This window comes from Styela clava, chromosome 7, assembly GCF_964204865.1.
Source record: "Styela clava chromosome 7, kaStyClav1.hap1.2, whole genome shotgun sequence".
Taxonomy (NCBI): domain Eukaryota; kingdom Metazoa; phylum Chordata; class Ascidiacea; order Stolidobranchia; family Styelidae; genus Styela; species Styela clava.
The window spans coordinates 1,464,388-1,484,702 of record NC_135256.1 but is presented as its reverse complement, the minus strand read 5'-3'; the positions used below and the strand labels follow the sequence as shown (position 1 = coordinate 1,484,702).

Sequence of the window (20,315 nt, the reverse complement as noted above, 5' to 3'; positions counted from 1 at the left end):
ATTGAATCGTTTCGAATAATTAGCTTTTATTATGTATTTGGAAGCGATTAAGTTCAATTCAATTTCAGGCCAGTCTCTGGTAATAATATTTGAATTGATTTGTTTAGTACTTTTCGCTCGAGGATTTGGATGTGACCGGCGTTCTTTCAATTTTCTTAATATTTTTATATCAAACGCTATCCGACGGCTTCCTCGTTAGTATAGTGGTGAGTATCCCCGCCTGTCACGCGGGAGACCGGGGTTCGATTCCCCGACGGGGAGAACTGTTTTTCAAATGGATGATAGATAACTCTCTCACATAATTATGCCAATTTTTCGCAAAAGATATGTTAGCATGATTGTAAAAATTGAATCGTTTCGAATAATTAGCTTTTATTATGTATTTGGAAACGATTAAGTTCAATTCAATTTCAGGCCAGTCTCTGGTAATAATATTTGAATTGCTTTGTTTAGTACTTTTCGCAGGAGTTTTTGGATGTGACCGGCGTTCTTTCAATTTTCTTAATATTTTTATATCAAACGCTTTCCGACGGCTTCCTCGTTAGTATAGTGGTGAGTATCCCCGCCTGTCACGCGGGAGACCGGGGTTCGATTCCCCGACGGGGAGAACTCTTTTTCAAATGGATTATAGATAACTCTCTCACATAATTATGCCAATTTTTCGCAAAAGATATGTTAGCATGATTGTAAAAATTGAATCGTTTCGAATAATTAGCTTTTATTATGTATTTGGAAGCGATTAAGTTCAATTCAATTTCAGGCCAGTCTCTGGTAATAATATTTGAATTGCTTTGTTTAGTACTTTTCGCAGGAGATTTTGGATGTTACCGGCGTTCTTTCAATTTTCTTAATATTTTTATATCAAACGCTTTCCGACGGCTTCCTCGTTAGTATTGTGGCGTGTATCCCCGCCTGTCACGCGTGAGACCGGGGTTCGATTCCCCGACGGGGAGTACTGTTTTCCCAAAGCAGTTAATAGATAAGTCTTTCATATAATTTTGCCACTTTTTCGCAAACAATATGTTAGCATGATTGTAAAAATTGATTTGTTTCGATTAATAAGCTTTCATTATGTATTTGGAAGCGATTTAGTTTGATTCAATTTCAGGCCAGTCTCTGATAATAATATTTGTATTGCTTTGTTTAGTACTTTTCGCTCGAGGATTTGGATGTGACCGGCGTACTTTCAATTTTCTTAATATTTTTATATCAAACGCTTTCCGACGGCTTCCTCGTTAGTATAGTGGTGAGTATTCCCGCCTGTCACTCTGCAGACCGACCGGGGTTCGATTCCCCGACGGAGAGAACTCTTTTTCAAATGGGATGATAGATACTCTCTCACATAATTATTCCACTTTTTCGCAAAAGATATGTTAGCATGATTGTAAAAATTGAATCGTTTCGAATAATTAGCTTTTATTATGTATTTGGAAGCGATTAAGTTCAATTCAATTTCAGGCCAGTCTCTGGTAATAATATTTGAATTGCTTTGTTTAGTACTTTTCGCTCGAGGATTTGGATGTGAACGGCGTTCTTTCAATTTTCTTAATATTTTTATATCAAACGCTATCCGACGGCTTCCTCATTAGTATAGTGGTGAGTATCCCCGCCTGTCACGCGGGAGACCGGGGTTCGATTCCCCGACGGGGAGAACTCTTTTTCAAATGGATGATAGATACTCTCTCACATAATTATGCCACTTTTTCGCAAACAATATGTTAGCATGATTGTAAAAATTGATTTGTTTCGATTAATTAGCTTTCATTATGTATTTGGAAGCGATTTAGTTTAATTCAATTTCAGGCCAGTCTCTGATAATAATATTTGTATTGCTTTGTTTAGTACTTTTCGCTCGAGGATTTGGATGTGACCGGCGTTCTTTCAATTTTCCTAATATATTTATATCAAACGCTTTCCGACAACTTCCTCGTTAGTATAGTGGTGAGTATCCCCGCCTGTCACGCGGGAGACCGGGGTTCGATTCCCCGACGGGGAGAACTGTTTTTTAACTCTCTCACATAATTATGCCAATTTTTCGCAAAAGATATGTTAGCATGATTGTAAAAATTGAATCGTTTCGAATAATTAGCTTTTATTATGTATTTGGAAGCGATTAAGTTCAATTCAATTCCAGGCCAGTCTCTGGTAATAATATTTGAATTGCTTTGTTTAGTACTTTTCGCTCGAGGATTTGGATGTGACCGGCGTTCTTTCAATTTTCTTAATATTTTTATATCAAACGCTTTCCGACGACTTCCTCGTTAGTATAGTGGTGAGTATCCCCGCCTGTCACGCGGGAGACCGGGGTTTGATTCCCCGACGGGGAGAACTGTTTTTCACATAATTATGCCACTTTTTCGCAAAAGATATGTTAGCATGATTGTAAAAATTGAATCGTTTCGAATAATTAGCTTTTATTATGTATTCGGAAGCGATTAAGTTCAGTTCAATTTCAGGCCAGTCTCTGGTAATAATATTTGAATTGCTTTGTTTAGTACTTTTCGCTCGAGGATTTGGATGTGACCGGCGTTCTTTCAATTTTCCTAATATTTTTATATCAAACGCTATCCGACGGCTTCCTCGTTAGTATAGTGGTGAGTATCCCCGCCTGTCACGCGGGAGACCGGGGTTCGATTCCCCGACGGGGAGAACTGTTTTTCAAATGGATGATAGATAACTCTCTCACATAATTATGCCAATTTTTCGCAAAAGATATGTTAGCATGATTGTAAAAATTGAATCGTTTCGAATAATTAGCTTTTATTATGTATTTGGAAACGATTAAGTTCAATTCAATTTCAGGCCAGTCTCTGGTAATAATATTTGAATTGCTTTGTTTAGTACTTTTCGCAGGAGTTTTTGGATGTGACCGGCGTTCTTTCAATTTTCTTAATATTTTTATATCAAACGCTTTCCGACGGCTTCCTCATTAGTATAGTGGTGAGTATCCCCGCCTGTCACGCGGGAGACCGGGGTTCGATTCCCCGACGGGGAGAACTCTTTTTCAAATGGATTATAGATAACTCTCTCACATAATTATGCCAATTTTTCGCAAAAGATATGTTAGCATGATTGTAAAAATTGAATCGTTTCGAATAATTAGCTTTTATTATGTATTTGAAAGCGATTAAGTTCAATTCAATTTCAGGCCAGTCTCTGGTAATAATATTTGAATTGCTTTGTTTAGTACTTTTCGCAGGAGTTTTTGGATGTTACCGGCGTTCTTTCAATTTTCTTAATATTTTTATATCAAACGCTTTCCGACGGCTTCCTCGTTAGTATAGTGGTGAGTATCCCCGCCTGTCACGCAGGAGACCGAGGTTCGATTCCCCGACGGGGAGAACTGTTTTTCAAATGGTTATTATTCCACTTTTTCGCAAAAGTTTCAAATGGTTATTATTCCACTTTTTCGCAAAAGATATGGTAGCATGATTGTAAAAATTAAATCGTTTCGAATAATTAGCTTTTATTATGTATTTGGAAGCGATTTAGTTTAATTCAATTTCTGGCCAGTCTCTGATAATAATATTTGTATTGCTTTGTTTAGTACTTTTCGCTCGAGGATTTGGATGTGACCGGCGTACTTTCAATTTTCTTAATATTTTTATATCAAACGCTTTCCGACGGCTTCCTCGTTAGTATAGTGGTGAGTATTCCCGCCTGTCACTCTGCAGACCGGGGTTCGATTCCCCGACGGGGAGAACTCTTTTTCAAATGGGATGATAGATACTCTCTCACATAATTATGCCACTTTTTCGCAAAAGATATGTTAGCATGATTGTAAAAATTGAATCGTTTCGAATAATTAGCTTTTATTATGTATTTGGAAGCGATTAAGTTCAATTCAATTTCAGGCCAGTCTCTGGTAATAATATTTGAATTGCTTTGTTTAGTACTTTTCGCTCGAGGATTTGGATGTGACCGGCGTTCTTTCAATTTTCTTAATATTTTTATATCAAACGCTTTCCGACGACTTCCTCGTTAGTATAGTGGTGAGTATCCCCGCCTGTCACGCGGGAGACCGGGGTTCGATTCCCCGACGGGGAGAACTCTTTTTCAAATGGATGATAGATACTCTCCCACATAATTATGCCACTTTTTCGCAAACAATATGTTAGCATGATTGTAAAAATTGATTTGTTTCGATTAATTAGCTTTCATTATGTATTTGGAAGCGATTTAGTTTAATTCAATTTCAGGCCAGTCTCTGGTAATAATATTTGTATTGCTTTGTTTAGTACTTTTCGCTCGAGGATTTGGATGTGATCGGCGTACTTTCAATTTTCTTAATATTTTTATATCAAACGCTTTCCGACGACTTCCTCGTTAGTATAGTGGTGAGTATCCCCGCCTGTCACGCGGGAGACCGGGGTTCGATTCCCCGACGGGGAGAACTGTTTTCCCAAAGCTCTTTCATATAATTTTGCCACTTTTTCGCAAACAATATTTTAGCATGGTTGTAAAAATTGAATCGTTTCGATTAATTAGCTATGGTTATGTATTTGGAAGCGATTTAGTTTAATTCAATTTCAGGCCAGTCTCTGGTAATAATATTTGTATTAATTTGTTTAGTACTTTTGGCTCGAGGGTTTGGATGTGAACGGCGTACTTTCAATTTTCTTAATATTTTTATATCAAACGCTTTCCGACGGCTTCCTCGTTTGTATAGTCGTGAGTATCCCCGCCTGTCACGCGGGAGACCGGGGTTCGATTCCCCGACGGGGAGAACTGTTTTCCAAAATCAGTTAATGAAGATAACTCGTTCATATAAATTTGCCACTTTTTTGCAAACAATATTTTAGCATGGTTGTAAAAATTGAATCGTTTCGATTAATTAGCTATGGTTATGTATTTGGAAGAGATTTAGTTTAATTCAATTTCAGGCCAGTCTCTGGTAATAATATTTGTATTGCTTTGTTTAGTACTTTTCGCTCGAGGATTTGGATGTGATCGGCGTACTTTCAATTTTGTTAATATTTTTATATCAAACGCTTTCCGACGACTTCCTCGTTAGTATAGTTGTGAGTATCCCCGCCTGTCACGCGGGAAACCGGTGTTCGATTCCCCGACGGGGAGAACTGTTTTTCAAATGATGATGATAGATGGATGGATGACAGATGGATGATAGATAGATGATAGACTCTCTCACATAATTATGCCACTTTTTCGCAAAAGATATGTTAGCATGATTGTAAAAATTGAATCGTTTCGAATAATTAGCTTTTATTATGTATTTGGAAGCGATTAAGTTCAATTCAATTTCAGGACAGTCTCTGGTAATAATATTTGAATTGCTTTGGTTAGTACTTTTCGCTCGAGGATTTGGATGTGACCGGCGTTCTTTCAATTTTCTTAATATTTTTATATCAAACGCTTTCCGACGGCTTCCTCGTTAGTATAGTGGTGAGTATCCCCGCCTGTCACGCGGGAGACCGGGGTTTGATTCCCCGACGGGGAGAACTGTTTTTCAAATGGATGATAGATAACTCTCTCACATAATTATGCCACTTTTTCGCAAACAATATGTTAGCATGATTGTAAAAATTGATTTGTTTCGAATAATTAGCTTTCATTATGTATTTGGAAGCGATTTAGTTTAATTCAATTTCAGGCCAGTCTCTGATAATAATATTTGTATTGCTTTGTTTAGTACTTTTCGCTCGAGGATTTGGATGTGACCGGCGTACTTGAAATTTTCCTAATATTTTTATACCAAACGCTTTCCGACGGCTTCCTCGTTAGTATAGTGGTGAGTATCCCCGCCTGTCACGCGGGAGACCGGGGTTTGATTCCCGAGGGGGAGAACTGATTTTACAAAGTAGTTAATTAAGATACCTCGTTCATATAATTTTGCCACTTTTTCGCAAACAATATTTTAGCATGGTTGTAAAAATTGAATCGTTTCGATTAATTAGCTATGGTTATGTATTTGGAAGCGATTTAGTTTAATTCAATTTCAGGCCAGTCTCTGGCAATAATATTTGTATTAATTTGTTTAGTACTTTTGGCTCGAGGGTTTGGATGTGAACGGCGTACTTTCAATTTTCTTAATATTTTTATATCAAACGCTTTCCGACGGCTTCCTCGTTTGTATAGTCGTGAATATCCCCGCCTGTCACGCGGGAGACCGGGGTTCGATTCCCCGACGGGGAGAACTGTTTTCCAAAATCAGTTAATGAAGATAACCCGTTCATATAAATTTGCCACTTTTTTGCAAACAATATTTTAGCATGGTTGTAAAAATTGAATCGTTTCGATTAATTAGCTAGGGTTATGTATTTGGAAGCGATTTAGTTTAATTCAATTGCAGGCCAGTCTCTGGTAATAATATTTGTATTACTTTGTTTAGTACTTCTCGCTCGAGGATTTGGATGTGACCGGCGTTCTTTCAATTTTGTTAATATTTTTATATCAAATGCTTTCCGACGGCTTCCTCGTTAGTATAGTGGTGAGTATCCCCGCCTGTCACGCGGGAGACCGGGGTTCGATTCCCCGACGGGGAGAACTGTTTTTCAAATTATGATGATAGATGGATGGATGACAGATGGATGATAGATAGATGATAGACTCTCTCACATAATTATGCCACTTTTTCGCAAAAGATATGTTAGCATAATTGTAAAAATTGAATCGTTTCGAATAATTAGCTTTTATTATGTATTTGGAAGCGATTTAGTTTGATTCAATTTCAGGCCAGTCTCTGGTAATAATATTTGAATTGCTTTGTTTAGTACTTTTCGTTCGAGGATTTGGATGTGACCGGCGTTCTTTCAATTATCTTAATATTTTTATATCAAACGCTTTCCGACGGCTTCCTCGTTTGTATAGTCGTGAGTATCCCCGCCTTTCACGTGAGAGACCGGGGTTCGATTCCCCGACGGGGAGAACTGTTTTCCAAAAGCAGTTAATGAAGATAACTCGTTCATATAATTTTGCCACTTTTTTGCAAACAATATTTTAGCATGGTTGTAAAAATTGAATCGTTTCGATTAATTAGCTATGGTTATGTATTTGGAAGCGATTTAGTTTAATTCAATTTCAGGCCAGTCTCTGATAATAATATTTGTATTGCTTTGTTTAGTACTTTTCGCTCGAGGATTTGGATGTGACCGGCGTTCTTTCAATTTTCTTAATATTTTTATATCAAACGCTTTCCGACGACTTCCTCGTTAGTATAGTGGTGAGTATCCCCGCCTGTCACGCGGGAGACCGGGGTTCGATTCCCCGACGGGGAGAACTGTTTTTCAAATGGATGATAGATAACTCTCTCACATAATTATGCCACTTTTTCGCAAAAGATATGTTACCATGATTGTAAAAATTGAATCGTTCCGAATAATTAGCTTTTATTATGTATTTGGAAGCGATTAAGTTCAATTCAATTTCAGGCCAGTCTCTGGTAATTATATTTGAATTGCTTTGTTTAGTACTTTTCGCAGGAGTTTTTGGATATGACCGGCGTTCTTTCAATTTTCTTAATATTTTTATATCAAACGCTTTCCGACGGCTTCCTCGTTAGTATAGTGGTGAGTATCCCCGCCTGTCACGCGGGAGACCGGGGTTCGATTCCCCGACGGGGAGAACTGTTTTTCAAATGGATGATAGATACTATCACATAATTGTTCCACTTTTTCGCAAAAGATATGGTAGCATGATTGTAAAAATTAAATCGTTTCGAATAATTAGCTTTTATTATGTATTTGGAAGCGATTAAGTTCAATTCAATTTCAGGCCAGTCTCTGGTAATAATATTTGAATTGCTTTGTTTAGTACTTTTCGCTCGAGGATTTGGATGTGACCGGCGTACTTTCAATTTTCTTAATATTTTTATATCAAACGCTTTCCGACGGCTTCCTCGTTAGTATAGTGGTGAGTATCCCCGCCTGTCACGCGGAAGACCGCGGTTCGATTCCCCGACGGGGAGAACTCTTTTTTAAATGGATGATAGATACTCTCTCACATAATTATGCCACTTTTTCGCAAAAGATATGTTAGCATGATTGTAAAAATTAAATCGTTTCGAATAATTAGCTTTTAATATGTATTTGGAAGCGATTAAGTTCAATTCAATTTCAGGCCAGTCTCTGGTAATAATATTTGAATTGCTTTGTTTAGTACTTCTCGCTCGAGGATTTGGATGTGATCGGCGTACTTTCAATTTTGTTAATATTTTTTATATCAAACGCTTCCCGACGACTTCCTCGTTAGTATAGTCGTGAGTATCCCCGCCTGTCACGCGGGAAACCGGGGTTCGATTCCCCGACGGGGAGAACTCCTTTTCAAATGGATGATAGATAATAATTATTCCACTTTTTCGCAAAAGATATGTTAGCATGATTGTAAAAATTAAATCGTTTCGAATAGTTAGCTTTTATTATGTATTTGGAAGCGATTAAGTTTAATTCAATTTCAGGCCAGTCTCTGGTAATAATATTTGAATTGCTTTGTTTAGTACTTTTCGCTCGAGGATTTGGATGTGACCGGCGTTCTTTCAATTTTCTTAATATTTTTATTTCAAACGCTTTCCGCCGTCTTCCTCGTTAGTATAGTTGTGAGTATCCCCGCCTGTCACGCGGGAGACCGGGGTTCGATTCCCCGACGGGGAGAACTCTTTTTCAAATGGATGATAATTATCACATAATTATGCCACTTTTTCGCAAACAATATGTTAGCATGATTGTAAAAATTGATTTGTTTCGATTAATTAGCTTTTAATATGTATTTGGAAGCGATTAGGTTCAATTCAATTTCAGGCCAGTCTCTGGTAATAATATTTGAATTGCTTTGTTTAGTACTTTTCGCTCGAGGATTTGGATGTGACCGGCGTACTTTAAATTTTCTTAATATTTTTATATCAAACGCTTCCCGACGGATTCCTCGTTAGTATAGTGGTGAGTATCCCCGCCTGTCACGCGGGAGACCGGGGTTCGATTCCCCGACGGGGAGAACTCTTTTTCAAATGGATGATAGATAATAATTATTCCACTTTTTCGCAAAAGATATGGTAGCATGATTGTAAAAATTAAATCGTTTCGAATAATTAGCTTTTATTATGTATTTGGAAGCGATTAAGTTCAATTCAATTTCAGGCCAGTCTCTGGTAATAATATTTGAATTGTTTTGTTTAGTACTTTTCGCTCGAGGATTTGGATGTGACCGGCGTTCTTTCAATTTTCTTAATATTTTTATATCAAACGCTTTCCGACGGCTTCCTCGTTAGTATAGTGGTGAGTATCCCCGCCTGTCACGCGGGAGACCGGGGTTCGATTCCCCGACGGGGAGAACTCTTTTTCAAATGAATGATAGATAACTCTCTCACATAATCATGCCACTTTTTCGCAAACAATATGTTAGCATGATTGTAAAAATTGATTTGTTTCGATTAATTAGCTTTCATTATGTATTTGGAAGCGATTTAGTTTAATTCAATTTCAGGCCAGTCTCTGATAATAATATTTGTATTGCTTTGTTTAGTACTTTTCGCTCGAGGATTTGGATGTGACCGGCGTACTTGAAATTTTCCTAATATTTTTATACCAAACGCTTTCCGACGGCTTCCTCGTTAGTATAGTGGTGAGTATCCCCACCTGTCACGCGGGAGACCGGGGTTCGATTCCCCGAGGGGGAGAACTGATTTTCCAAAGTAGTTAATGAAGATAACTCGTTCATATAATTTTGCAACTTTTTCGCAAACAATATTTTAGCATGGTTGTAAAAATTGAATCGTTTCGATTAATTAGCTATGGTTATGTATTTGGAAGTGATTTAGTTTAATTCAATTTCAGGCCAGTCTCTGGTAATAATATTTGTATTAATTTGTTTAGTACTTTTGGCTCGAGGGTTTGGATGTGACCGGCGTACTTTCAATTTTCTTAATATTTTTATATCAAACGCTTTCCGACGGCTTCCTCGTTAGTATAGTGGTGAGTATCCCCGCCTGTCACGCGGGAGACCGGGGTTCGATTCCCCGACGGGGAGAACTCTTTTTCAAATGGATGATAGATTCTCACATAATTATGCCAATTTTTCGCCAAGGATATGTTAGCATGATTGTAAAAATTAAATCGTTTCGAATAATTAGCTTTTATTATGTATTTGGAAGCGATTAAGTTCAATTCAATTTTAGGCCAGTCTCTGGTAATAATATTTGAATTGCTTTGTTTAGTACTTTTCGCTCGAGGATTTGGATGTGACCGGCGTTCTTTCAATTTTCTTAATATTTTTATATCAAACGCTTTCCGACGGCTTCCTCGTTAGTATAGTGGTGAGTATCCCCGCCTGTCGCGCGGGAGACCGGGGTTCGATTCCCCGACGGGGAGAACTCTTTTTCAAATGGATGATAGATACTCTCTCACATAATTATGCCACTTTTTCGCAAAAGATATGTTAGCATGATTGTAAAAATTAAATCGTTTCGAATAATTAGCTTTTAATATGTATTTGGAAGCGATTAAGTTCAATTCAATTTCAGGCCAGTCTCTGGTAATAATATTTGAATTGCTTTGTTTAGTACTTTTCGCTCGAGGATTTGGATGTGATCGGCGTACTTGAAATTTTCCTAATATTTTTATACCAAACGCTTTCCGACGGCTTCCTCGTTAGTATAGTGGTGAGTATCCCCGCCTGTCACGCGGGAGACCGGGGTTCTATTCCCCGACGGGGAGAACTGTTTTCCAAAAGCAGTTAATGAAGATAACTCGTTCATATAATTTTGCCACTTTTTCGCAAACAATATTTTAGCATGGTTGTAAAAATTGAATCGTTTCGATTAATTAGCTATGGTTATGTATTTGGAAGTGATTTAGTTTAATTCAATTTCAGGCCAGTCTCTGGTATTAATATTTGTATTAATTTGTTTAGTACTTTTGGCTCGAGGGTTTGGATGTGACCGGCGTACTTTCAATTTTCTTACTGTTTTTATATCAAACGCTTTCCGATGGCTTCCTCGTTAGTATAGTCTTGAGTATTCCCGCCTGTCACGCGGGAGACCGGAGTTCAATTCATCGACGGGGAGAAAAAATGGATGATAGATAACTCGTTCATATAAATATGCCACTTTTTCGCAAACAATATGTTAGCGTGATTTTAAAAATTGATTCGTTTCGATTAATTCCCTTTCATTATGTATTTAGAAGCGATTTAGTTCAATTCAATTTCAGGCCAGTCTCTGGTAATAATATTTGTATTGCTTTGTTTATAACTTTTCGCTCGAGGATTTGTATGTGACCGGCGTTCTTTCAATTTTCTTAATATTTTTATATCAAACGCTTTCAGACGGCTTCCTCGTTAGTATAGTGGTGAGTATCCCCGCCTGTCACGCGGGAAACCGGGGTTCGATTCCCCGACGATGAGACCTCTTTTTCAAATGGATGATAGATAATCTCACATAATTATTCCACTTTTTCGCAAACAATATGTTAGCGTGATTTTAAAAATTGATTCGTTTCGATTAATTCGCTTTCATTATGTATTTGGAAGCGATTTAGTTCAATTCAATTTCAGGCCAGTCTCTGGTAATAATATTTGTATTGCTTTGTTTAGTACTTTTCGTTCAAGGATTTGGATGTGAACGGCGTACTTTCAATTTTCTTAATATTTTTATATCAAACGCTTTCCGACGGCTTCCTCGTTAGTATAGTGGTGAGTATCCCCGCCTCACATAATTATGCCATTTTTTCGCAAACAATATGTTAGCATGATTGTAAAAATTGATTAGTTTCGATTAATTAGCTTTCATTTTGTATTTGGAAGCGATTTAGTTTGATTCAATTTCAGGCCAATCTCTGGTAATAATATTTGTATTGCTTTGTTTAGTACTTTTCGTTCGAGGATTTAGATGTGTCCGGCGTACTTTCAATTTTTTTAATATTTTTATATCAAACGCTTTCCGACGGCTTCCTCGTTTGTATAGTCGTGAGTATCCCCGCCTGTCACGCGGGAGACCGGGGTTCGATTCTCCGACGGGGAGAACTGTTTTCCAAAAGCAGTTAATGAAGATAACTCGTTCATATAATTTTACCACTTTTTTGCAAACAATATTTTAGCATGGTTGTAAAAATTCAATCGTTTCGATTAAATAGCTATGGTTATGTATTTGGAAGCGATTTAGTTTAATTCAATTTCAGGCCAGTCTCTGGTAATAATATTTGTATTAATTTGTTTAGTACTTTTGGCTCGAGGGTTTGGATGTGACCGGCGTACTTTCAATTTTCTTACTGTTTTTATATCAAACGCTTTCCGATGGCTTCCTCGTTAGTATAGTCTTGAGTATCCCCGCCTGTCACGCGGGAGACCGGGGTTCAATTCTTCGACGGGGAGAAAAAATGGATGATAGATAACTCGTTCATATAAATATGCCACTTTTTCGCAAACAATATGTTAGCGTGATTTTAAAAATTGATTCCTTTCGATTAATTCGCTTTCATTATGTATTTGGAAGCTATTTAGTTCAATTCAATTTCAGGCCAGTCTCTGATAATAATATTTGTATTGCTTTGTTTAGTACTTTTCGCTCGAGGATTTGGATGTGACCGGCGTACTTTCAATTTTCTTAATATTTTTATATCAAACGCTTTCCGACGGCTTCCTCGTTAGTATAGAGGTGAGTATCCCCGCCTATCCCCATTATGTATTTGGAAGCGATTTAGTTTGATTCAATTTCAGGCCAGTCTCTGATAATAATATTTGTATTGCTTTGTTTAGTACTTTTCGCTCGAGGATTTGGATGTGACCGGCGTACTTTCAATTTTCTTAATATTTTTATATCAAACGCTTTCCGACGGCTTCCTCGTTAGTATAGTGGTGAGTATCCCCGCCTGTCACGCGGGAGACCGGGGTTCGATTCCCCGACGGGGAGAACTCTTTTTCAAATGGATGATAGATTCTCACATAATTATGCCAATTTTTCGCCAAGGATATGTTAGCATGATTGTAAAAATTAAATCGTTTCGAATAATTAGCTTTTAATATGTATTTGGAAGCGATTAGGTTCAATTCAATTTCAGGCCAGTCTCTGGTAATAATATTTGAATTGCTTTGTTTAGTACTTTTCGCTCGAGGATTTGGATGTGACCGGCGTTCTTTCAATTTTCTTTATATTTTTATATCAAACGCTTTCCGACGGCTTCCTCGTTAGTATAGTGGTGAGTATCCCCGCCTGTCACGCGGGAGACCGGGGTTCGATTCCCCGACGGGGAGAACTCTTTTTCAAATGGATGATAGATAATAATTATTCCACTTTTTCGCAAAAGATATGGTAGCATGATTGTAAAAATTAAATCGTTTCGAATAATTAGCTTTTATTATGTATTTGGAAGCGATTAAGTTCAATTCAATTTCAGGCCAGTCTCTGGTAATAATATTTGAATTGCTTTGTTTAGTACTTTTCGCTCGAGGATTTGGATGTGACCGGCGTTCTTTCAATTTTCTTTATATTTTTATATCAAACGCTTTCCGACGGCTTCCTCGTTAGTATAGTGGTGAGTATCCCCGCCTGTCACGCGGGAGACCGGGGTTCGATTCCCCGACGGGGAGAACTCTTTTTCAAATGGATGATAGATACTCTCTCACATAATTATGCCACTTTTTCGCAAACAATATGTTAGCATGATTGTAAAAATTGATTTGTTTCGATTAATTAGCTTTCATTATGTATTTGGAAGCGATTTAGTTTAATTCAATTTCAGGCCAGTCTCTGATAATAATATTTGTATTGCTTTGTTTAGTACTTTTCGCTCGAGGATTTGGATGTGACCGGCGTACTTGAAATTTTCCTAATATTTTTATACCAAACGCTTTCCGACGGCTTCCTCGTTAGTATAGTGGTGAGTATCCCCGCCTGTCACGCGGGAGACCGGGGTTCGATTCCCCGAGGGGGAGAACTGATTTTCCAAAGTAGTTAATGAAGATAACTCGTTCATATAATTTTGCCACTTTTTCGCAAACAATATTTTAGCATGGTTGTAAAAATTGAATCGTTTCGATTAATTAGCTATGGTTATGTATTTGGAAGTGATTTAGTTTAATTCAATTTCAGGCCAGTCTCTGGTAATAATATTTGTATTAATTTGTTTAGTACTTTTGGCTCGAGGGTTTGGATGTGACCGGCGTACTTTCAATTTTCTTAATATTTTTATATCAAACGCTTTCCGACGGCTTCCTCGTTAGTATAGTGGTGAGTATCCCCGCCTGTCACGCGGGAGACCGGGGTTTGATTCCCCGACGGGGAGAACTCTTTTTCAAATGGATGATAGATAATCTCACATAATTATTCCACTTTTTCGCAAACAATATGCTAGCGTGATTTTAAAAATTGATTCGTTTCGATTAATTCGCTTTCATTATGTATTTGGAAGCGATTTAGTTCAATTTAATTTCAGGCCAGTCTCTGGTAATAATATTTGTATTGCTTTGTTTAGTACTTTTCGCTCGAGGATTTGGATGTGACCGGCGTTCTTTCAATTTTCTTATTATTTTTATATCAAACGCTTTCTGACGGCTTCCTCGTTAGTATAGTGGTGAGTATCCCCGCCTGTCACGCGGGAAACCGGGGTTCGATTCCCCGACAATGAGAACTCTTTTTCAAATGGATGATAGATAATCTCACATAATTATTCCACTTTTTCGCAAACAATATGCTAGCGTGATTTTAAAAATTGATTCGTTTCGATTAATTCGCTTTCATTATGTATTTGGAAGCGATTTAGTTCAATTCAATTTCAGGCCAGTCTCTGGTAATAATATTTGTATTGCTTTGTTTAGTACTTTTCGCTCGAGGATTTGGATGTGACCGGCGTTCTTTCAATTTTCTTATTATTTTTATATCAAACGCTTTCTGACGGCTTCCTCGTTAGTATAGTGGTGAGTATCCCCGCCTGTCACGCGGGAAACCGGGGTTCGATTCCCCGACAATGAGAACTCTTTTTCAAATGGATGATAATCTCACATAATTATTCCACTTTTTCGCAAACAATATGCTAGCGTGATTTTAAAAATTGATTCGTTTCGAATAATTCGCTTTCATTATGTATTTGGAAGCGATTTAGTTCAATTCAATTTCAGGCCAGTCTCTGGTAATAATATTTGAATTGCTTTGTTTAGTACTTTTCGTTCAAGGATTTGGATGTGAACGGCGTACCTCTCAATTTTCTTAATATTTTTATATCAAACGCTTTCCGACGGCTTCCTCGTTAGTATAGTGGTGAGTATCCCCGCCTCACATAATTATGCCATTTTTTCGCAAACAATATGTTAGCATGATTGTAAAAATTGATTTGTTTCGATTAATTAGATTTCATTATGTATTTGGAAGCGATTTAGTTTGATTCAATTTTAGGCCAGTCTCTGATAATAATATTTGTATTGCTTTGTTTAGTATTTTTCGCTCGAGGATTTGGATGTGACCGGCGTACTTTCAATTTTCTTAATATTTTTATATCAAACGCTTTCCGACGGCTTCCTCGTTAGTATAGTGGTGAGTATCCCCGCCTGTCACGCGGGAGACCGCGGTTCGATTCCCCGACGGGGAGAACTCTTTTTCAAATGGATGATAGATACTCTCTCACATAATTATGCCACTTTTTCGCAAAAGATATGTTAGCATGATTGTAAAAATTAAATCGTTTCGAATAATTAGCTTTTAATATGTATTTGGAAGCGATTAAGTTCAATTCAATTTCAGGCCAGTCTCTGGTAATAATATTTGAATTGCTTTGTTTAGTACTTTTCGCTCGAGGATTTGGATGTGATCGGCGTACTTTCAATTTTGTTAATATTTTTTATATCAAACGCTTCCCGACGACTTCCTCGTTAGTATAGTTGTGAGTATCCCCGCCTGTCACGCGGGAGACCGGGGTTCGATTCCCCGACGGGGAGAACTCTTTTTCAAATGGATGATAATTATCACATAATTATGCCACTTTTTCGCAAACAATATGTTAGCATGATTGTAAAAATTGATTTGTTTCGATTAATTAGCTTTTAATATGTATTTGGAAGCGATTAAGTTCAATTCAATTTCAGGCCAGTCTCTGGTAATAATATTTGAATTGCTTTGTTTAGTACTTTTCGCTCGAGGATTTGGATGTGACCGGCGTACTTTAAATTTTCTTAATATTTTTATATCAAACGCTTCCCGATGGCTTCCTCGTTAGTATAGTCGTGGTATATGTTAGCATGATTGTAAAAATTGAATCGTTTCGAATAATTAGCTTTTATTATGTATTTGGAAGCGATTTAGATCAATTCAATTTCAGGCCAGTCTCTGGTAATAATATTTGAATTGCTTTGTTTAGTACTTTTCCCTCGAGGATTTGGTTGTGACCGGCGTACTTGAAATTTTCCTAATATTTTTATACCAAACGCTTTCCGACGGCTTCCTCGTTAGTATAGTGGTGAGTATGCCCGCCTGTCACGCGGAGACCGGGGTTTGATTCCCCGACGGGGAGAACTCTTTTTCAAATGGATGATAGATACTCGCTCACATAATTGTGCCAATTTTTCGCAAACAATATTTTAGCATGATTTTAAAAATTGATTCGTTTCGATTAATTAGCTTTCATTATGTATTTGGAAGCGATTTAGTTTAATTCAATTTCAGGCCAGTCTCTGATAATAATATTTGTATTGCTTTGTTTAGTACTTTTCGCTCGAGGATTTGGATGTGACCGGCGTACTTGAAATTTTCCTAATATTTTTATACCAAACGCTTTCCGACGGCTTCCTCGTTAGTATAGTGGTGAGTATCCCCACCTGTCACGCGGGAGACCGGGGTTCGATTCCCCGAGGGGGAGAACTGATTTTCCAAAGTAGTTAATGAAGATAACTCGTTCATATAATTTTGCCACTTTTTCGCAAACAATATTTTAGCATGGATGTAAAAATTGAATCGTTTCGATTAATTAGCTATGGTTATGTATTTGGAAGTGATTTAGTTTAATTCAATTTCAGGCCAGTCTCTGGTAATAATATTTGTATTAATTTGTTTAGTACTTTTGGCTCGAGGGTTTGGATGTGACCGGCGTACTTTCAATTTTCTTAATATTTTTATATCAAACGCTTTCCGACGGCTTCCTCGTTAGTATAGTGGTGAGTATCCCCGCCTGTCACGCGGGAGACCGCGGTTCGATTCCCCGACGGGGAGAACTCTTTTTTAAATGGATGATAGATACTCTCTCACATAATTATGCCACTTTTTCGCAAAAGATATGTTAGCATGATTGTAAAAATTAAATCGTTTCGAATAATTAGCTTTTAATATGTATTTGGAAGCGATTAAGTTCAATTCAATTTCAGGCCAGTCTCTGGTAATAATATTTGAATTGCTTTGTTTAGTACTTTTCGCTCGAGGATTTGGATGTGATCGGCGTACTTTCAATTTTGTTAATATTTTTTATATCAAACGCTTCCCGACGACTTCCTCGTTAGTATAGTCGTGAGTATCCCCGCCTGTCACGCGGGAAACCGGGGTTCGATTCCCCGACGGGGAGAACTCCTTTTCAAATGGATGATAGATAATAATTATTCCACTTTTTCGCAAAAGATATGGTAGCATGATTGTAAAAATTAAATCGTTTCGAATAGTTAGCTTTTATTATGTATTTGGAAGCGATTAAGTTTAATTCAATTTCAGGCCAGTCTCTGGTAATAATATTTGAATTGCTTTGTTTAGTACTTTTCGCTCGAGGATTTGGATGTGACCGGCGTTCTTTCAATTTTCTTAATATTTTTATTTCAAACGCTTTCCGACGGCTTCCTCGTTAGTATAGTTGTGAGTATCCCCGCCTGTCACGCGGGAGACCGGGGTTCGATTCCCCGACGGGGAGAACTCTTTTTCAAATGGATGATAATTATCACATAATTATGCCACTTTTTCGCAAACAATATGTTAGCATGATTGTAAAAATTGATTTGTTTCGATTAATTAGCTTTTAATATGTATTTGGAAGCGATTAAGTTCAATTCAATTTCAGGCCAGTCTCTGGTAATAATATTTGAATTGCTTTGTTTAGTACTTTTCGCTCGAGGATTTGGATGTGACCGGCGTACTTTAAATTTTCTTAATATTTTTATATCAAACGCTTCCCGACGGATTCCTCGTTAGTATAGTGGTGAGTATCCCCGCCTGTCACGCGGGAGACCGGGGTTCGATTCCCCGACGGGGAGAACTCTTTTTCAAATGGATGATAGATAATAATTATTCCACTTTTTCGCAAAAGATATGGTAGCATGATTGTAAAAATTAAATCGTTTCGAATAATTAGCTTTTATTATGTATTTGGAAGCGATTAAGTTCAATTCAATTTCAGGCCAGTCTCTGGTAATAATATTTGAATTGTTTTGTTTAGTACTTTTCGCTCGAGGATTTGGATGTGACCGGCGTTCTTTCAATTTTCTTAATATTTTTATATCAAACGCTTTCCGACGGCTTCCTCGTTAGTATAGTGGTGAGTATCCCCGCCTGTCACGCGGGAGACCGGGGTTCGATTCCCCGACGGGGAGAACTCTTTTTCAAATGGATGATAGATAACTCTCTCACATAATCATGCCACTTTTTCGCAAACAATATGTTAGCATGATTGTAAAAATTGATTTGTTTCGATTAATTAGCTTTCATTATGTATTTGGAAGCGATTTAGTTTAATTCAATTTCAGGCCAGTCTCTGATAATAATATTTGTATTGCTTTGTTTAGTACTTTTCGCTCGAGGATTTGGATGTGACCGGCGTACTTGAAATTTTCCTAATATTTTTATACCAAACGCTTTCCGACGGCTTCCTCGTTAGTATAGTGGTGAGTATCCCCACCTGTCACGCGGGAGACCGGGGTTCGATTCCCCGAGGGGGAGAACTGATTTTCCAAAGTAGTTAATGAAGATAACTCGTTCATATAATTTTGCCACTTTTTCGCAAACAATATTTTAGCATGGTTGTAAAAATTGAATCGTTTCGATTAATTAGCTATGGTTATGTATTTGGAAGTGATTTAGTTTAATTCAATTTCAGGCCAGTCTCTGGTAATAATATTTGTATTAATTTGTTTAGTACTTTTGGCTCGAGGGTTTGGATGTGACCGGCGTACTTTCAATTTTCTTAATATTTTTATATCAAACGCTTTCCGACGGCTTCCTCGTTAGTATAGTGGTGAGTATCCCCGCCTGTCACGCGGGAGACCGGGGTTCGATTCCCCGACGGGGAGAACTCTTTTTCAATTGGATGATAGATAGATACTCTCTCACATATTTATGCCACTTTTTCGCAAACAATATGTTAGCGTGATTTTAAAAATTGATTCGTTTCGATTAATTCGCTTTCATTATGTATTTGGAAGTGATTTAGTTCAATTCAATTTCAGGCCAGTCTCTGGTAATAATATTTGTATTGCTTTGTTTAGTACTTTTCGCTCGAGGAATTGTATGTGACCGGCGTTCTTCCAATTTTCTTAATATTTTTATATCAAACGCTTTCCGACGGCTTCCTCGTTAGTATAGTGGTGAGTATCCCCGCCTGTCACGCGGGAGACCGGGGTTCGATTCCCCGACGGGGAGAACTCTCTTTCAATTGGATGATAGATAGATACTCTCTCACATATTTATGCCACTTTTTCGCAAACAATATGTTAGCGTGATTTTAAAAATTGATTCGTTTCGATTAATTCGCTTTCATTATGTATTTGGAAGCTATTTAGTTCAATTCAATTTCAGGCCAGTCTCTGGTAATAATATTTGTATTGCTTTGTTTAGTACTTTTCGTTCAAGGATTTGGATGTGAACGGCGTACTTTCAATTTTCTTAATATTTTTATATCAAACGCTTTCCGACGGCTTCCTCGTTAGTATAGTGGTGAGTATCCCCGCCTCACATAATTATACCATTTTTTCGCAAACAATATGTTAGCATGATTGTAAAAATTGATTAGTTTCGATTAATTAGCTTTCATTATGTATTTGGAAGCGATTTAGTTTGATTCAATTTCAGGCCAGTCTCTGGTAATAATATTTGAATTGCTTTGTTTAGTACTTTTCGCAGGAGTTTTTGGATGTGACCGGCGTTCTTTCAATTTTCTTAATATTTTTATATCAAACGCTTTCCCACGGCTTCCTCGTTTGTATAGTGGTGAGTATCCCCGCCTGTCACGCGGGAGATCGGGGTTCGATTCCCCGACGGGGAGAACTGTTTTCCAAAAGCAGTTAATGAAGATAACTCGTTCATATAATTTTGCCACTTTTTTGCAAACAATATTTTAGCATGGTTGTAAAAATTGAATCGTTTCGATTAATTAGCTATGGTTATGTATTTGGAAGCGATTTAGTTTAATTCC

General features: G+C 37.5%; 20 non-coding genes across 20 annotated transcripts; all 20 read left to right on the top strand.

Moving 5' to 3' along the window:
* The first annotated feature begins 189 nt into the window (after nucleotides 1–189).
* Nucleotides 190–261, top strand: Trnad-guc (transfer RNA aspartic acid (anticodon GUC)). Its single transcript has one exon. It is a non-coding gene; the product is annotated as a tRNA-Asp (tRNA).
* Nucleotides 262–535: 274 nt separating this feature from the next.
* Trnad-guc (transfer RNA aspartic acid (anticodon GUC)) lies at nucleotides 536–607 on the top strand. Its single transcript has one exon. It is a non-coding gene; the product is annotated as a tRNA-Asp (tRNA).
* Nucleotides 608–1,924: 1,317 nt separating this feature from the next.
* Trnad-guc (transfer RNA aspartic acid (anticodon GUC)) lies at nucleotides 1,925–1,996 on the top strand. Its single transcript has one exon. It is a non-coding gene; the product is annotated as a tRNA-Asp (tRNA).
* Nucleotides 1,997–2,577: 581 nt separating this feature from the next.
* Nucleotides 2,578–2,649, top strand: Trnad-guc (transfer RNA aspartic acid (anticodon GUC)). Its single transcript has one exon. It is a non-coding gene; the product is annotated as a tRNA-Asp (tRNA).
* Nucleotides 2,650–3,975: 1,326 nt separating this feature from the next.
* Trnad-guc (transfer RNA aspartic acid (anticodon GUC)) lies at nucleotides 3,976–4,047 on the top strand. The gene has a single exon. It is a non-coding gene; the product is annotated as a tRNA-Asp (tRNA).
* A 273-nt stretch (nucleotides 4,048–4,320) lies between these two features.
* Trnad-guc (transfer RNA aspartic acid (anticodon GUC)) lies at nucleotides 4,321–4,392 on the top strand. The gene has a single exon. It is a non-coding gene; the product is annotated as a tRNA-Asp (tRNA).
* A 2,039-nt stretch (nucleotides 4,393–6,431) lies between these two features.
* Trnad-guc (transfer RNA aspartic acid (anticodon GUC)) lies at nucleotides 6,432–6,503 on the top strand. The gene has a single exon. It is a non-coding gene; the product is annotated as a tRNA-Asp (tRNA).
* A 660-nt stretch (nucleotides 6,504–7,163) lies between these two features.
* Nucleotides 7,164–7,235, top strand: Trnad-guc (transfer RNA aspartic acid (anticodon GUC)). Its single transcript has one exon. It is a non-coding gene; the product is annotated as a tRNA-Asp (tRNA).
* Nucleotides 7,236–7,509: 274 nt separating this feature from the next.
* On the top strand, nucleotides 7,510–7,581 carry Trnad-guc (transfer RNA aspartic acid (anticodon GUC)). Its single transcript has one exon. It is a non-coding gene; the product is annotated as a tRNA-Asp (tRNA).
* Nucleotides 7,582–8,874: 1,293 nt separating this feature from the next.
* Trnad-guc (transfer RNA aspartic acid (anticodon GUC)) lies at nucleotides 8,875–8,946 on the top strand. Its single transcript has one exon. It is a non-coding gene; the product is annotated as a tRNA-Asp (tRNA).
* Nucleotides 8,947–9,210: 264 nt separating this feature from the next.
* Trnad-guc (transfer RNA aspartic acid (anticodon GUC)) lies at nucleotides 9,211–9,282 on the top strand. The gene has a single exon. It is a non-coding gene; the product is annotated as a tRNA-Asp (tRNA).
* A 624-nt stretch (nucleotides 9,283–9,906) lies between these two features.
* Nucleotides 9,907–9,978, top strand: Trnad-guc (transfer RNA aspartic acid (anticodon GUC)). The gene has a single exon. It is a non-coding gene; the product is annotated as a tRNA-Asp (tRNA).
* A 269-nt stretch (nucleotides 9,979–10,247) lies between these two features.
* Trnad-guc (transfer RNA aspartic acid (anticodon GUC)) lies at nucleotides 10,248–10,319 on the top strand. The gene has a single exon. It is a non-coding gene; the product is annotated as a tRNA-Asp (tRNA).
* Nucleotides 10,320–12,784: 2,465 nt separating this feature from the next.
* Trnad-guc (transfer RNA aspartic acid (anticodon GUC)) lies at nucleotides 12,785–12,856 on the top strand. The gene has a single exon. It is a non-coding gene; the product is annotated as a tRNA-Asp (tRNA).
* A 269-nt stretch (nucleotides 12,857–13,125) lies between these two features.
* Trnad-guc (transfer RNA aspartic acid (anticodon GUC)) lies at nucleotides 13,126–13,197 on the top strand. Its single transcript has one exon. It is a non-coding gene; the product is annotated as a tRNA-Asp (tRNA).
* Nucleotides 13,198–13,461: 264 nt separating this feature from the next.
* On the top strand, nucleotides 13,462–13,533 carry Trnad-guc (transfer RNA aspartic acid (anticodon GUC)). Its single transcript has one exon. It is a non-coding gene; the product is annotated as a tRNA-Asp (tRNA).
* A 4,557-nt stretch (nucleotides 13,534–18,090) lies between these two features.
* On the top strand, nucleotides 18,091–18,162 carry Trnad-guc (transfer RNA aspartic acid (anticodon GUC)). Its single transcript has one exon. It is a non-coding gene; the product is annotated as a tRNA-Asp (tRNA).
* Nucleotides 18,163–18,426: 264 nt separating this feature from the next.
* Trnad-guc (transfer RNA aspartic acid (anticodon GUC)) lies at nucleotides 18,427–18,498 on the top strand. Its single transcript has one exon. It is a non-coding gene; the product is annotated as a tRNA-Asp (tRNA).
* A 624-nt stretch (nucleotides 18,499–19,122) lies between these two features.
* Nucleotides 19,123–19,194, top strand: Trnad-guc (transfer RNA aspartic acid (anticodon GUC)). The gene has a single exon. It is a non-coding gene; the product is annotated as a tRNA-Asp (tRNA).
* Nucleotides 19,195–19,471: 277 nt separating this feature from the next.
* On the top strand, nucleotides 19,472–19,543 carry Trnad-guc (transfer RNA aspartic acid (anticodon GUC)). The gene has a single exon. It is a non-coding gene; the product is annotated as a tRNA-Asp (tRNA).
* Nucleotides 19,544–20,315: the final 772 nt, after the last annotated feature.